Below are 12,063 nucleotides of genomic sequence, written 5' to 3'. Positions count from 1 at the left end.
CCTTTTTTATGCGGTGTTCCAAACACCAAATTACCACCGTAACAGCTATAAACAAATGCAATCTGAGGGTCATGCTGCTCAACGCTAGAAGTCTAAATCTGAAAATGCACTCGAAGCACTCCTTAAAATGGAGAACATCGACATTTCTGCTGTAACAGAGACCTGGTTCAAGGCAGCAGAAAGCACCCCAGCACTGCCAGGCTATAACTCATTCCACACTTTTCAGTCCCAGAACTTGGACCGAAGTTCCAAAGGCTGTGGTGTTTCCATATTCATAAATGATGCACACACCTCCAGACTGGTAGCCCAACATAATGCATCAGATATACTTCAGGTGCAGCTAACATTGGGTAAGACAGCAATTCAGGTCATAGCCTGCCATAGGTCCCCAATAATGTTCCAAGACTTACACTCCACTTTCCTACGCATATTGGAGAATATTAGAGTCCAACCTAACACTCTCATACTGGGCGACTTCAACTGCCCCTCCATTAACTGGGAAAACTACTCATGCACCATTACACTTGCCCAATGATGTGAAGTTGTTTTATCTTGCCTTCATTGTCACTGATGGGTTTGGATCTGATCCTCGGCTCTGACTCAGCGAAATACAAAAGCTCGAGGACTTCAAGCAGCTTGTGGCCTATTCCCTATCCCATGATTCAGTGGTGCCTTCCTCAGATCTCGTTTGCCGCTGCAACAGATCGGTTGTTTTTTGACAGCTGTGGTCAGTATTTTTGACTTATTCAACTTTTGGATATTTTTTTTTTTTGATATTCTTGCATAGTTATCTATAGGTATTACTAATCTTCTCGTGACTAGTTATTTTTCTAGTTACTTCAAGTTAAAGTGTGCATTTTTAATAGCATAAGTGACCATTTTTTCCTTTAGGCCTGTTCTAATAACTCGTTTAAGTTAGAGAGTTATTAGTTTATAATTTTTCTAATTCTTCTCCCTATCTGTAGTGTGTGCTGTAAAATAGTAGTCTTGTAGTGTGTTAAGATTGAGCATGGTTCCTTTTAGGGCAGTAGTTCTTAGTTTCCTGTGTGTGTTATAGCATTTTTCAAATTGTAGGACTTAGTTAGAGCCCTGTTGTTTTGTTAGGACTGTTTATATATATATATATATATATATATATATATATATATATATATATATATATACATATATATAGGACATAACCGAAACAGATTCAGCCGGGCATACTTGCGTGAAAGTGCTTTTCGCCGAAAGGCACTTGCCTGTTGCAGAGATCGCACTATAGTGGGGATAAGGGAAAATTCCCTTTTCCCCACTGTAGTGCGACCTCGGAGTGAGAATATTTAAGTAGGGGGGGTGTGGGGGGTCCAGGGGTGCCCCCCCTGCAAAAACGTAACAGTAATGTTTTATTTATTTATTTTTTTAAACACACTTTAACGAAAGCACTTTTTCGGTGAAAGCGCTTTCATTAAAGTGTGTTCGGTGATTGTGGATTCGAACTATTGAACTTTCGTTCAATAGTCCTAGATCCATATATGTATATGTATGTATATATATATATATATATATATATATATATATATATATATATATACTGCACTTGTTTCATAGTTGTTTTTTTGAGCGTGCTATACTGTTAAAACTTATAGAAATAGAGTTTTGCCTTTGTTGTTAAGGTTATTCTATATATTGGATAGTGTTTTTTTTCTATACAGTGTTGATGGTTAATTATTCTACATTTCGTAGCACCGTGTCTCAGCAGGAGAAAGCTAAATCTGGCTTTAAGAAGTGTCCAAAATGTGGGCAAAAAATGTCTATCACAGATGGTCACACACAATGTGTTTACTGCTTGGGTGAGGTTCACCTTCAAGAGAATTGTGCCATCTGTCATTCCTTCAGCTCTCAGGTTCTCCATGAACGAAAGAGCAAATTGATAGCCAGGGGGCTCTTGAAGTCCTCCTTTCAAGAATCTTTAGATAAGGACAAGCCTTTAAAACCATCAAAAACTTTGTCTGCTAGATCGTCTTCTAGTTCGGAGTCAAAAAAGGGATCGACCCCCCAAACCGATGTAGACTACCACCTTGGCTCCATTGTCTTCGGAACTGGAGAGTGTGGTTGTTAGTAGGAGACGTTCTCCTATATTGGAGCTGGTATCTCCTACTTTAAAGTCTCCTATTCTACAATCAGTGGATTCTTCCGTTGCTTCTTCCCAATCCTCAAGACTTTCTGATAAGGACGTGGATCGAGTGGTGCAGAGGCTTTTGCAGACTGAGGCATTAGCTAAACTTTTGTTAGTCTGACAGGACCCAGCCCATTCTTACTGTTCCTCCTCCGATTCAGTCCGAAGTTTCAGAGCCGGAGCATTTGAAGCTGATGGTTTTGGAACCACCGGAGCGTGCAACCCACCCAGGTCTATCGGTTCTGACTGCTCTGACTTCTTCAGTGCCGACCTTAGAGTTTGGGAGCCAACATTCACAGGTTGGGTCCTGAGAGGATAGTCATACCAATTTTTCGGTTCCGACTTTGCCTCTTGGGGTCTCGGCTCGGGTGGTTTGCCACCTACCTCTGGTTCAGAGCCCACCGCTTCAGTGCCACAGAGGCTGCCTGTTTCTGTGGATCCAGGTGACTCCTCAGATCGGAGCCAGGGGGGCCTTCGATGCCATGAGGAGAGCATTGTCCCTTCAGGCATCCACATAATCGGTTCCAGTGACCTCCTCCCCTAAGGTGCCTGTGTCTTCCTCTGCATCACTGATCCCTCAAAAACGTAGAGACTCAGAGCCTCAGGCCACCCCATTGGGTTTGCCCTGCTCTTCCAGGACCTACCCAAAAGCTCCCACTGTGGAGGTTCCCAGGAAGAGGCTTTGCAAGTGGAAGCACCTGGATTCCCTGCAGCAATCCCTCACATCGGATGCTGACTTAGAAGAGTCAGAAGAGTCCCTACGGTCCCCCTCTGAAGATATCTCTTTTGGAGATATGCCGGAAGTCCTAAATCAGAAGGGTGGCTGGAAGTCCATTAACCCTACTGATGATGAGTCAATACTCCTGACGGCTTTCGAGTCTCAACCCTCCACCTCTTGGGTAACTCCGCCTTTCAATGAGCTGATAGACCTTCTTTCTTGAAAGTCATAGGAGTCCCCAGATATCATGAAACCTGTCCCTCGGAGGCCTAACAGATTTATAATATCGCCCCAGGACAAGGCTTTCCTTACCAGAGAAGTACCGGTTGATGCTATGCTGGTGCCAGGCGCCACCAAGAAGGAGTTGTCAGAGACGTCCACATCTGTTCATCCTCCTAACAGGGATTAAAGGATCGTGGACAGATATGGAAAGCGCATGTTTAGTTCAGCAGCCTTTGCTCTTTGATCCCTGAACTATCTTACCCATTTTACTAGACTACATAGAGATCTCCTTAAGGAGTTAGGAGATACTCTGCAGGGTGCAGTAGCTTCAGGGGTCTCAGGCAAGGTTAACTCCCAGTTTGCTACCCTAAATTCCCTTATAAACTCTTCCATGCATCTGATTTCATATGCAGCTGATGGAACGAGCAGGGCAGCTGGTACAGGAATCGCTCTTAGGAGACACTCCTGGATGTGCTTATGTTCCTTTGCGGAGCCCTATAAGTCATTGTTTGTTAATACTCCCTTTGATGGTTCATCCCTTTTTGGACCGAAAGTAAAGGAAACCCTTACCAGGTGTGAACAAGATGGAAAGACTCTGTATGCCGTGGGAGTCCGTTTTTCCACTCCTACCAGACCTTACCCTAAAGGTTGGAAAAGTGGGAAAATGTGGTTCTGGAAGTCCCAAGGAGCTTTCACGGACACACGTGGTGAACTCCCCTCTAGAGGCAAAGAAGGGGGCAATAAGGGAGATGCCGCCCACGGGGAGGAGGGGGCCCACAAAAACAGGGCGACAAGAATCAGTCCTGAAAGGATGCCCATCTGTCTAACTCTGGAGGCAGTCAGGGGATGCTTATCTTTGTACCCAGACATCTGGCTAAAAAATCACAGAAGACCACTGGGTACAAAGCGTAATATCCAGATCTTACTCCATTCCCTTTGCCACCCACCCACCCACCCACCCACCCATTGTAACAATAATCCCGGATGTCCCACCCAGTCACAGGGAACAAGCAACCATAGAAGTTACAAGGTTGCTAGAAAAAAGAGTCATCCAGCCAGTCTCAGCAGACCAGAGAAGATTCAGAACTTACTCAAGGTTCTTTTTAGTTTCAAAAAAAACAGAGGACTGGAGACCAATCTTGGATATCAGCAGATTGAACAAATCTGTCAAAAAGGCAAAGTTCTGGATGGTCACTCTACAGTCTATACTTCCCTTTCTAGAGAGAGACAATTGGATGTGCTCGATAGATCTCCAGGATGCGTACTACCACATAAAAATGGCCAGACCATCCAGGGATCATCTGCGCTTCCGGCTGGGAACCAGTCATTTTCAGTTTCGAGCTCTGCCGTTTGGTCTCACTACAGCCTCTAGAGTGTTCACCAAATGCATGGCAGAAGTCACGGCTCACCTGAGGCGCTTAGGATTCCAGGTGTTTCCATACATAGACGACTGGCTTCTTATCGCCACCACCAAGCATCAACTCATACAAGCAAGGGATATGACCGTAGACCTCTGCAGTCAATTGGGTATTACGATAAACTCAGAAAAATCTGCCTTATCACCATCAAAGCATACCATTTTCAAAGGAGCAGATCTCAACACCATCTCCATGACTGTCAAACTTCCAATGGAAAGAGTTGTGACCCTTTGACAACAAGTCTTGAACCTTATCTCGAAACAAAAAGCCCCTGCTTCAACAGTCTTCAAGCTATTGGGGATGATGGCGGCAACGATCATTGCTGTTCCTCTTGGTTGAATGCACATGCAGATTCTGCATTGGCTCCTGTTCACACAATGGTCCCTTCAGGAACTTCCAATGTCTCATCCTATCATGATAACGAATTCATGCAAAAAGGATCTTTTATGGTGGCTGATTTCTCCTCAAGTAACAATAGGACGTCCCTTTGTTCTACCCACCCTAGTTGCCACTGTGACCATGGATGCCTCCCTGATTGGGTGGTGGTGGGGGGGCATTTTCAGCGAAGGACAGCCTAAGGTACGTGGGACAAACAGGAGGCTCATCTGCATATCAGTGTCCTAGAAAGGAGAGTGGTACTACTAACGTTACAGTCCTTTAAACACTTTCTTCCTCTAGGGACTATTGCAATTCAGATGGACAACATGTCAGTGGTCTGGTACATAAACAAACAAGGAGGGACCAAATCCTTTCCCCTGTGTCAAGAGGCCCTGAGTGTATGGCAGTGGGCAGTTTCCACTCAGCGCTTTCTGGTAGCAATGCATATTCTGGGGAGATCCAATGTGATAGCTGACAAATTGAGCAGAGCAATCTTATTGCCTCATGAGTGGTCCCTGAAAGAAGATGTCGCGGAGAGAATTTTCCACAGATGGGGTCAGCCTTGCTGTGACCTTTTTGGATCCCCTACCAACGCCAAATGCAACAACCACTTTGCCCTAATCCCCAATCCGGGGGATACCCCAAGGGATGCACTCGTATGCAGTTGACCCCCGGGTCTCCTGTATGCTTTTCCCCCATTTCCTTTGATACCCATTCTGCAGAAAGCCACTGGGGAGGACCATCATTGTAATAGCCCCATGTTGGCCTCACCAGATTTGGTTCCCCTTTCTTCAGCCTCACCTATTGGAAGAACAATGGATACTGGACCCAGTTACAGATCTCCTGATCCATTCATCAGCGGCTCTTCACCCAACACTTCACACCCTCAGACTGACAGCTTGGCTGCTCCACTTCCAAGAATAGCCAGGTTCCACAACTATCTTCTGCAGCTCAAGACATCATCATATCCTCCCATAAGTCATCTTCTTGGAAGGTGTACCTTAGTAAATGGAAACGATTTTCCATATGAGCCTCCCAAAACAATGTGGACCCATATTTGGCTTCAAGTTCATCCATTTTAGACTTTCTGAGCAAACTATTTAATGAAGGGGCTGCTGCAGCAACTATTAGAGTTCAATTGGCAGAAATTTCACATTTTCACATTGGAGATCAAGGGGCTTCTATCATGTCCCATAGACTTTCTAAAGACTTCCTCAAAGGTACAGTTCATTTGAAACTACCTGTTAGACCTCCAGCTACAAAACTAAACTTTGTTCTTTCCTGGATCATTTTACCCCCTTTTGAACCAACATCATCATGTGGCCTAAAATATTTATCATGGAAACCCATCTTTCTGGTAGCTATTACATCTGCTCGAAGGGTCACTGAATTACATGCCTTGTCCATCAAACTCCCATACTTGATTTTTCACGACAGAGTCTCGCTGAGAACGAATCCTTCATTCTTACCTAAGGTTTGTTCTGAGACAAACCTCAACCAATCTATAGAATTACCTGTGTTTACCCCAAATATACTAACAAAATGGAACATATGCTGCACAAACTAGACATCCATAGACAACTTTGATTTTATTTGGACAGGACCAAGGACTTTAGAAAATCAGAACAGCTTTTTGTCTCTTTTTTAGATTCAAGGAGGGGTACTCTGGTGGTTAAAACCACGTTGTCAAAATGGTTCATCATCATCATCATCATCATCATCATCCCCTTTTTCCCATTTACATGGGGTCGGGGTATCGTATTAACTGTCGCCAACTCTCTCGATTCAGTGCCACTCTCCTGCCTTCTTCAACACTCATGCCTGACTGTCGCAGATCTTCTTTCACACAATCCATCCACCTCTTTGCTGGATGCCCTCGCTTCCTCTTACCTTCTTCCTGTCTGTCCCAAATCTCCCTCACCAGATTGTCTTCTGCTTTTCTACACATGTGCCCATACCATCGTAATCTGTTTTCTTTGATCTTTTCTGCAATTGGAGCTACTTTGGCTTCTGCTCTTATGTCCTCATTTCTTCGCCTGTCCCGCAGTGTGCATCCTACCACCTTTCTCAGGCACTTCATTTCCATCACCTCTAGCTTCTTCAGCTGTTCTGCCTTTACTGCCCAGGTTTCTGTACCATACAGTAGTACTGGTCACACCACTGTCTTGTACACCTTACTTTTCAGCTTCTTTGTCATTCTTCTGTCATATACTACACCTGATACTCTATGCCAGTTGGCTGCAGCCCCTCCGATTCTAGCTTTGACCTCTTCATTCAGACTACCCTTCTCTTCAACCACCCCTCCCAGATACTTGAAGCTGTTTACCTGTTCCACAATCTTCCCATCTATCTCTATTCTCAGCTTCTTCTGATTTCCCCAATCTGCTGCCATTGCCACTGTCTTATCTGTGCTTAGTTTCATCCCATGTGCCTTCAGATTTGCATTCCATTCTCCTATCCTTTGCTGAAGTTCTAGATCAGAGTCTGCCTGTACTGCCACATCGTCTGCATACAGCAGCTGTGTTGCTCTGACCCCTCCAACCTGTTTGCTGATGTAGTCCATTACCAGTATGAACAGCAGTGGGCTCAGAGCTGAACCCTGGTGTACACCCACTCCCACTGGGACCCCCTCAGTGAGGCCAAACACTGTTCGTACTTGAGTCACTGGGTCCTTGTACATAGCCTGTACTAATTCTACCAATGTTTCTGGGATTTCAAACCACCACAGTAAACCTTGATCCTGAGAGAGACCAGATGGCTTAGTGGTTAAGGTCTTCGCCTCCAATGCACAAGGTACAAGGTTTGATCCTGACCTCTGACTAATGCCTGTTTGGAGTTTGCATGTTCTCTCTGTGTCTCCGTGGGGTTTCTCCCATGTTCGAAAAACATGCTGAGTGTTTCCATCTCAAACTCACCAATGAATGGAACTGTGGGCAGCAGCACAGACTCTACATGGTGCCCAATGGGGGGAAGAGTTGTAAAAAGACCAACCGCTTTGGGCATCTATTGTGGTGTGCAGTATCCTTAAGATAGGAGAACACGGATCACAAACTGCACGCCGTGGCAGGGCTAGCTACTCGACAGTGTAAAATATGGCTCTAGGTGATTCGGTCATGTTGACTGTCGCCAAAAATGGGCATGGGTAGTTACCAGTGATAAGTGGGTTGAAGACCCGGCCTACTCTCTGACCCACGCCAGGGACCCATGCTAATGGTGGGAGGGGTATATGTGCCCCTATTGGCCAGTGTGTGCCCGCCATAAAAGCCCAGCAGCCCTGGGTCAATAGGCTACTGGCTGGCCGGTGTCTAGTTGCCCAGGTTACCTGGGATAGCTCTGTTTAGTGAAAGCTGGACATAAGACCAACCAATCTGCCAAACATGAACTAAGAATGTCAAAATGGTTGTCAGATTGCATTTCCTATACATACAGCTCTAGGCACATGCCTCTAGATCATAAAATGAAGGCTCACTCAACTAGGGCTGTTTCCACATCCTCAGCCTTTCTGGCAAAGCTACCTATAGATTCCATTTGTGCAGCAGCCACATGGTCTACACCTCATACATTTATCGCTCATTACTCCTTTGGTTCCATGGTTCTGAGGAATATACTTTCGTGGGCCACCCAAGAAAGATGGTGCTTGGGACATTAACTCATCAGTGAGAATGAAGGCGAGATAGAAAAACTTCACATAAAGAAGTTATGCACTCACCATAACGTTCCATGTGAGTTGTTCATCTCGCCTTCATTCTTACGTCCCACCCACCACCCCCCTACCGTTAACTTCTTGAGGATCGGGAAGTAAAGTCAAATTTAGGGATATTTTGTCCTTATCTACTGTATTTTTATACTTAGCTGCAAACAAGATCTGAGGAAGGCACCACTGAATCATGGGATGGGGAATAGGCCACGAGCTCTTGAAGACCTCGAGCTTTTGTATTTGGCCGAGTTGGAGCCGAGGATTGGCTCCAAACCCATCAGTGAGAATGAAGGTGAGATGAACAACTCACATGGAACGTTATGGTGAGTACATAACTTCTTTTTTCCTGGAATTCATTAATTCAAATGCCCTGGACCAGCTCATTCTTACCCCCACTAGAGGTAGCAACATCCTTGACCTGGTCATTACTAAAATGGGCGACCGTTGCTCTACACCAATAGTTAACTCCTCCCAGGTTAGATCCAACCACAAACTAATCACACTGGGAATCCACATCCCTCCCACCCCTACAAAGATAACCACCATGAAAAACTTCTCCAAAGCTAACTTTGGGCTCCTAAAAACAGAGGTGGCTAACTTCATGGCACCCATGCAAATGGAGAATATTTGCATGAATGCTGAATCATACACCAATGCACTGTACAAACATGTATACAAATGTATGGATCTCACCATATCCAATAGAGCCAAGATGCTTCCTCCAAAAAAAGGAAGCCAATCTGGTGGTCCCCTGCCATAAACAAACTCTACAACAGAAGGAGGAAACTGATGCGGAATAAGGTGAAGTCCCAAGACTGGAAAAACTCCCTTATCAGCCTCAACAAAAAGTTGAGATCCCCTCATCAAATCCTCTAAAGCTAGCTATGAAAACAGAATTGCAGCAGATAGTAAAGACAACCACAAGGCCTTCTATAGTTATGTAAAGAATCTCCATTGCAATACCCAGATTTGCTGTGAGCTACTGCACAATGGTACTTCCTATACTGAGCCAACAGATATTGCCAATATAGTGGCCAACAGATTCAGTACCAGCTTTACTCTTCTCCCCCCCAAAGGACCATTCACAATACCAGTAGATTGCCAGGCACTCAGTATTACTGCTGCACAGGTTAAAACAACACTGTCCATGGCCAAGAATACAGCTTCCATGGAACCTGACAGTATCCCTGGCTGTGTTCTACATGAACTACAGAGTGAACAGGCACCTCACCTGTGTCCTCTGTTCAATCACAGTTTCACCTCAGGCTTTGTCCCTACCAAATGGTGCACTCCAACAGTCATCCCTCTCCACAAAGGAGGAGTGACTACAGACCCTGAGAACTATCACCTCATTAGCCTGATGAGTCTGATATGCAAAGCTATGAAATGGATCACCATGGACCTAATAAACAAGGATATAGGGAATCTCCAAACTCTGGATCCCACACAGTTTGGTTTTGTGAAGGGTAGATCATGCCTGCTCAACTTGGTCGACTTTTTTGAGTCAGTCACCAGAGCTGTGGATGAAGGCAAGGTGGTTCATACAGCATACGTTGATCTGGCCAAGGCGTTTGATACCATTCCCCATTCAGGAATCATAGAAAAACTCACTAAGATAGGCATCAACCCCTATATCACTAGGTGGGTTGCAAACTGGCTCACAGATAGAACCCACAGTGTGAAAATAGCGGACTCCAAGTCAGACTGCCAACCAGTCACGAGTGGAGTCCCACAGGGTTTGGTCCTGAGTCCTCTCCTGTTTGGTATCTACTTCTCCGAAGTCCAGGCCAACACAAAGGGTCTCTGACTGACAAAGTTTGCAGACGATTGCAAGTTGGAAGCTATTATTAACTCCGCAAGTGATGTTGACATCCTACAGAAAGGCCTTACTGAGACCAATGACTGGTGTCAGAACCATGGCCTTAAGCTCAATGCCAAAAAATGTGTCGCCATCCCCTTTGGGAAAAACCCAGTTCCCATGAATTACCACATCGATGGTAGTCCACTGAACTCAGAAGGTGTTATAAGAGATTTGGGAACACAGGTTGACAGCAGCCTCTCTTTTGACCACCACATTGCCACTGTGGTCAGAAAGTCCTTTTATGTGGCACATCTCATTACCAAGGGTTTTGCATCCGGTATGAAAGAGGTCATTGTCTCCCTCTATTCTTCTCTCATTAGGCCAATCATCGAGTACAATGCCCCATTTGGCATGTACCTAACTAGACACCTGCAACAACTGCAGAGGCTGCAAAAGTACCTCACAAAGAGGATCCTAGGCCTTAAAGACTTGTCCTATATGGACAGACTCAAAAATCTCCAACTATTCTCAGTCTCATATTACCTACTTAGAGGCGATCTCTGCTTGACGTACAAAGCCATGTCTGATCCACCTCTGTTAGAAAAGCTACATCTAAAGAAATCACAATCCCTCCACACCACATGCTCCAGAGACCTCAACCTCATTACCACAATCAACAGAACATGCTGGCGGGACAGGTTCATAACCCAGAGACTGCCCTTGCTATGGAATAGACTTCCCATACATGTCAAGTGGAGCGCCTCACTGTCACTCTTCAAGAGAAACATGGATGAGTGGATGGGAAATAGAAAATTCACCCCGGGGATCACTCCAGTGGCTCTACTCAACAGAGGCACTGGGAACTAAGATTGGGTGGCACAATGTCAGGGTAATCCTATGGGCAAGGTTTGTAAAGGCTCCAGGGCCATTAACCTAGTACACACCTATCAACCTATGTATCTATTAACGGAATTGGAGAAACCAAGCTGTCAGCTTGAGGTTCACAATGTTCAGATGGATTAGTCCTCTGGATGAGATAGAAGGTCTGGAGCCATGTCCAGAATCCAAGTTTGTTATATCAGATAAGGCCAAAGAAAGGGGAACCATATCTGTTGAGGCCAATATGGTGCAATGTGGATTACTTTGCTCTTTCAACCTGATTGCTTTCTGTATGAATTTCAGGATTAGAGGAATTTGAGGAAGGGCATACAGCAGACTGGAGGGCCAAATGTGGAAACGAGCACCTCTTGGTGACTCCCCCGGAGGGAGGATTAGGGCAAAATAGTTGCTGCACTTGTTTAGGGAAGAGGCAAATAGGTCACAGCAAGGCTGGCCCCATTGATGGAAAATCCTTTCCATCACCTTTGAACTGAGAGACCACTTGTGAGGCAGACGAATACACCTGCTCAGTTTGTCTACTATCGCATTGGAACTCCCTGGAATGTATGTTGCTATCAGAAAGCAGTTGGAAGAGATCACCCACTGCCACACTCTGAGAGCTTCTCAACAAAGGGGATAGGATTTCATTCCTCCCTGTTTATTTATGTACCAAACCACCAACATATTGTTCGTTTGAATCGCAATTGTTCCTGAAGGAACATCAGTCTGAAAGGCTTGCAGTGCTAAAAGCACTGTCCTTAGCAGCAGTACATTGATATGCAAGTTGACCTC

The 12,063-nt window shown here is 45.2% G+C and overlaps 1 protein-coding gene across 1 annotated transcript in view; it reads left to right on the top strand.

Annotated features, from left to right (window-relative positions):
• The window catches only part of LOC122788050 (F-box only protein 47-like), a 679,242-nt gene that overhangs the window by 310,816 nt on the left and 356,363 nt on the right, over positions 1-12,063 (top strand). The window lies entirely within an intron of this gene.

Source organism: Protopterus annectens, chromosome 13.part0 (assembly GCF_019279795.1).
Source record: "Protopterus annectens isolate FY-2018-M chromosome 13.part0, PAN1.0, whole genome shotgun sequence".
In the NCBI taxonomy this organism is placed as follows: domain Eukaryota; kingdom Metazoa; phylum Chordata; order Ceratodontiformes; family Protopteridae; genus Protopterus; species Protopterus annectens.
Note: the sequence above shows the minus strand (reverse complement) of the source record. Positions and strands in the feature narration are given on the sequence as shown.